This window comes from Notamacropus eugenii, chromosome 5 (assembly GCF_028372415.1).
Source record: "Notamacropus eugenii isolate mMacEug1 chromosome 5, mMacEug1.pri_v2, whole genome shotgun sequence".
In the NCBI taxonomy this organism is placed as follows: Eukaryota; Metazoa; Chordata; class Mammalia; order Diprotodontia; family Macropodidae; genus Notamacropus; species Notamacropus eugenii.
This window is the reverse complement of record NC_092876.1, coordinates 340,478,273-340,484,272: the sequence shown is the minus strand read 5'-3', so window position 1 is coordinate 340,484,272 and position 6,000 is coordinate 340,478,273.

The following is a 6,000-nucleotide window of genomic DNA, read 5'->3' as shown; positions in this document are numbered from 1 at the left end:
AAGCACATTTATGTAGATAGATATATACATGTATATATGTACATATGGTGTTGTTCAGCAGCAAGTCAAGTGACCCAGCTTCACAGTGTGCAAAGGTGGCCACGTTGGGCTTTCACAGAGCCAGGAAAGTAGGCTTGCATCATTGTTGGTCGTGTTTAGTCTATCAACAGACACCATGGAGTTAAGCTGAACCTGAGGTGACAGGCCTGTTTCCCAGCTAATGACTTACTTAACCCTTAGATTTCTACATCAGCAAAGCTATGTGAGAAGCTGAAGAACATCAGTCTAAACAAAATGTATCTGTTGTCCAGACCCGATGAACACTTTCTTCTGTGCTATTAACCTCTAATGGAGAGAACAGCCATCACTTAAATAAACCAATCAATACGTTTATAACAATATAAGCACAACCGGCTTATTTCAGGGTCTTGCAAAGCATTATATTAACTGGCTGATAGACAGTAGTCCAGATACCAATTCTGTAAATCCCAAACAGGTCCCACTTGAAATAGCTGTCTGTTCCGGACGGGTTTTTGCCTATAAAAGAGACAGAGAGAATAATCTAAGGCATGAACAGAGGCATTTAAAGGCTGTGAGAAAAAGTACAGTCCAGGAATCAAGTTAACTTAAATCGACAGTGTACTCAACATGTGGCAGGCAAGAATTCTCTGCTCTAGACACAGCCTTATAAGGTGGCCTGATATTTTCTCTCATGGCCCAGGCCACCCTCCAAAAATATCCCAGCCCAGAATAGGGGGTTGGGATTGACCTCCCAGGATGTTGGCAAAGAGCATTAATGAATAAACCTCTCCAGTAAATAAGAGTATGAACACCTGCTGTTTTTTTTTTTTTATGGTTTTCAAAATGTAAGTATTTTAAAATGAGGAACATGGGATATCAGCATGGAAAGTGAGAATGGAAATGCATTGGGATCCGAGTAATTGTAAAGATATAAAGGGTTTAGCTTGCATTTCTCAAATAATGTGTAATTGGGGGGTACTGCAGGAAGGAGGAGGATGAAGATCTTTTTGTTCTTCTAGTTTATTTATACTTTAGAGTCAAAGGGTTTTTTTTTCTTCTCGTTATGGACCCTGAAGGTCTTTGACTAATTTTCATAGGCACAGGCATTTTTGTTTCTGCGTCAGGAAGACCTGAGCTCAAATCAGAACTCAGACTCTTCCTGGCTGTGTGATCCTGGGCAAGTCACTTAACCAGTTTGTCTCAGTTTCCTCATCTGTAAAATGGCAGTAATAGTACCTACTTCCCAGGGTTGCTATGAAGTTCAAATGAGACACTAATGGCAACGTGCTTAGCAAATGCCTGACGCATCCCAAACGCTACATAGACGTAAGCTGCTACTATTATTGTGTTTGCCAAAGCCCTTCCAGTATCAATATTACTCTGTCCTTATGAACTACTGCCCTCTAGTGGTGACAGTAGGCAAGGCATTAGCTTGTATGGGACCTCACTGATCTTTACAAAGGCCTAATTAGACTTGTTTTAATTAGCTGTGGTAGGCAGAGCTTGAACCAAGGGAGGCAAATTTCAGCTTAAGAGGAAGAAAGTTTTTTCTTTTTATCTTTCTCTTTTTAAATTTATTTTTAGTTCTCAACATTCATTTCCACAAGATTTTGAGTTCCAAATTTTCTCCCCATCTCTCCCCTCCCCCCACCCCAAGAAAGCATACATTCTGATTACTCCTTTCTCCAATCTGCTTTCCCTTCTATCACTCCCATCCCTTCCCTTATCGCCATCTCCTCTATTTTGTTGTAGGGCAAGATAGATTTCTATAACCCATTACCTGTATTTCTTATTTCCCAGTTGCATGTAAACACAATTTTTAACATCCGTTTTTAAAATTTTGAGCTCCAACCTCTCTCCCTCCCTCCCCACCCATCCCCACTGAGAAGGCAAGCAATTCAATATGCGTTATACATGTGAAGTTATGAAAAAGACTTCCATAAGAGTCATGTTGTGAAAGACTAACTATATTTCCCTCCTTCCTATCCTGCCCCCCCATTTCTTCTATTCTCTCTTTTGACCTTATCCCTCCCCAATAGTGTTTACTTCTAATTATTCTCTCTTCCCATTTGCCCCCCTTCTATCATACCCCCCCCACCTTACTTATGCCCTTCTCCTCTACTTTCCTATAGTTCAAGATAGATTTTCATACCAAGTTGAGTTGTAAATGTCATTCCCTCCTTAAGCCAAATGTGATGACAGTAAGCTTCATTTTTCCGTCTCACCTCCCCCCTTTTCCCCTTCATCTCCCCCCCCTTTCCCCTCCATTGAAAAAGCTTTTTCTTGCCTCTTTTATGGGAGAGAATTTGCTGCATTCCATTTCTCCCTTTCTCCTCCCAATATATTCCTCTCTCACCCCATCATTTTACCTTTTTAGATATCATCCCTTCCTATACAACTCACCCTGTGCCCTCTGTCTTTGTGTGTGTGTGTGTGTGTGTGTGTGTGTGTGTGTGTATTCCCTCCAACTACCCAAATACTGAGAAAAGTTTCAAGAGTTACAAATATTATCTTTCCACATAGGAATGTAAACAGTTCAACTTTAGTAAGTCCTTTTTGATTTATCTCTCCTGTTTACTTTTTCAAGCTTCTCTTGATTCTTGTGTTTAAAAGTCAAATTTTCTATTCAGTTCTGGTCTTTTCATCAAGAATGCTTGAAAGTCCTCTATTTCATTGAATGACCATTTTTCCCCTGAAATATTACACTCAGTTTTGCTGGGTAGGTGATTCTTGGTTTTAATCCTAGCTCCTTTGACTTCTGGAAGATTATATTCCAAGTCCTCTGATCCCTTAATGTAGAAGCTGCTAGATCTTGTGTTATCCTCATTGTATTTCCACAATAATTGAATTGTTTCTTTCTGGCTGCTTGCAATATCTTCTCCTTGATCTGGGAACTCTGAAATTTGGCTACAATATTTCTAGGAGTTTTTCTTTTTGGATCTCTTTGAAGAGGTGATGGGTGGATTCTTTCAATATTTATTTTGCCCTCTGGTTCTAGAATATCAGGGCAGTTTTCCTTGATAATTTCATGAAAGATGATGTCTAGGCTCTTTTTTTTGATCATAGCCTTTCAGGTAGTCCCATAATTTTTAAATTATCTCTCCTGGATCTATTTGCTGGGTCAATTGTTTTTCCAATGAGATATTTCACATTGTCTGCTATTTTTTCATTCTTTTTCATTTTCTTTTTTTCATCTGCTCCATTCTAATCTTTAAGGAATTGTTTTCTTCAGTGAGTTTTTGGATCTCCTTTTCCATCTGGCCAGTTCTGCTTTTTAGGGCATTCTTCTCCTCATTGGCTTTTTGGATCTCTTTTGCCTTTTGTGTTAGTCTATTTTTTAAAGAGTTCTTTTCTTCAGCACTTTTTGGGTCTCCTTTAGCAAGGTGTTGACTCGTTTTTTATGATTATTTTGCATCATTCTTATTTCTCTTCCCAATTTTTGCTCTACTCCTCTTACTTGATTTTCAGAATCCTTTTTGAGCTCTTCCATGGCCTGCGACCAATTCATATTTTTCTTGGAGGCTTTGGATGGAGTAGCTTTGACTTTGTTTCCTTCTGTTTTCATGCTTTGGTCTTCCTTGTCACCAAAATAAGATTCTATAGTCTGATTCCTTTTCCAATTTTTGCTCATTTCCCTAGCCATTTACTTGACTTTTGAACTCTTTGTCAAGGTAGTTCTCTGCTTCCAGTGGGGGTGGGAGGGTACTGTCAGTTCCTCGATTCCCCCCACAATCTTTGGGCCTGGAGCTCCAGAAACTGTGGCTGCAGCTGCCCTTGATGCTGCTGTGGCTGCCAGGGGTTCCTCCGCCCCCTCCCCCCTCAGCTGCCCTAGGGCTGGGGCCAGACCACTCCACTCTCTTGCATTGGTCCCACAGGCTTTTCCCACTGACCTTCCAATTTATCCTCAGAGTTTTTGGGTCATGAAGTCTGGAAACCACCACAGGTGTGAGAGATTCTCTCCCCAAAGCCTACTCAGGTCCCCTCTGTGCACTTGTGGCCCACACTGGACTGCGTCCTGCTCCCAGTGTGACACGATAGACACTTCCCAGAGACCTTCCAGGCTGTCTTGGGTTGGAGATTTGCTTCACTTTGTCATTCTGTGGGTTCTGAAGCTCCACAATTTGTTTAGAGCCATTTTTTGCAGGTATTTGTCTGGGCTTGGTGGGAGTGCTCTAGAAAGTTCGTGCTGTTACTCCATCACCCAAGAAAGCTTTTTCTATCAGTTAGGAGCTAAGAACGGAATGACATGTTTTGGGGAGGAAGTGAGCTCTCCATCACTGCCAAGTCCTAGAATGGCAGCTGAATGGACATTTGTTAGAGAAGTGGTAGATGGAATCAATGATTTAGGTGGGAGTTGGACTAGATAATGTTTAAGGTCCCTTCTGACTCTGGGAGTCTGATTACCTCACTTGACACATGAGGAAAGCAAGACTCAGAAAAAAATTAGATGACTTGTCTAAATGTCACATAGCACATCGGTAGTAGAGTTGAACTACAATCTAAGTCTCTTTCCTTCCAAATAAATGTCTATGAAATTGCAACTTCTACCCATTGGTCTTAATTTTGCCTTCTGGAACACAGCAAGTTTAATCTAATCTCTCTTTGATATAATAAGGCTTTAGAAACTACATCCTGCTAAAAGGTACCATAGACAATGAAGCAATCAAATCTATGGGGAGGAGAAGAATTTATAACCAAACAAGAGAACATTATGAAATGTAGAATAGGTATTTTTGATCAAACTAAACTGAAACACTTTTGTACAAACAAAATCAATACATCCAAGATTAGAAGGAAAACAGAAAGCTAGGAAACAATCTTTATAGCAAATGTCTCTGATAAAGATCTCATTTCTCAGATATATAGAGAACTGAGTCAAATTTATGCTAATAAATTGCCATTCTCCAACTGATAAATGGTCAAAAGATATGAACAAGCAGTTTTCAGATGAATAAATCAAAGATATCTATAGGCATATGAAGAAATGCTCTAAATCACTTTTGATCAGAGAAATGCAAATTAAAACAACTCTAAAATACCACCTCACACCAACAAAATGGCTAATACGACAAAAAGGAAAATGATAAAATGTTGGAGATGATGTGGAAAAATTGGGGCTGATATACTGTTGGTGGAGGTGAGAACTGATCCAACCATTCTGGAGAATGATTTGGAACTATGCCCCAAATGCTATAAAACTGTGCATGTCCTTTGATACTGCAATATCACTACTACGTCTGTGTCCCAAAGACATTATAAAAAAGGAAAAAGGACATACGTGTGCAAAAATATTTATAGCAAACCTATTCATGGTGGCAAAATATTGGAAATAGAGGGGATGCCCATCATCTGTGGTATATGAATGTAACTATTGTGCAATGAGAAATGATGAACAGGCAGATTTCAGAAAAATCTGGAAAGACTTGTATAAAGTGGTGCAAAGTGAAATGAGCTGAACCAGGAAAACACTGTACACAGCAACATTGTGGGATGACCAATTATGAATGACTCAGCTTTTCTCAGCAACACAGTGATCCAAGACAAGTACAAAAAACTTATGAAGGAAAATGTTATCCACATTCAGATAAATAACTGATAGACTCTGAATGCAGATCAAAGTATATTTTTTTCATTTATTCTTTCTCGTGCTTTTTTTCTTTTGGGCAGTTTCTTCTTCCACAACTGTGATGAATATGGAAGTGTTTTACATAATAGTGTATGTATAAACTATATTAAACTGCCTACCATTATTTTCAGAAGAGGGGAGAGGAGGAAGAAAAATTTGGAATTCAAAATCTTGTAAAAATGAATGCTAAATCTTTTTGTGATGTATAATTGTGGGAAAAAATAAAATACTAATTAAGGCAAAAAATAATAAGCCTTCAGAATCTGAAGACAAGTATGTCTCCCTTTTTTCTTTCTTTTCCAAATTTTCATTACTGTTCACTCCTTTTAGTCATGTCTGATTCTTCATGACTC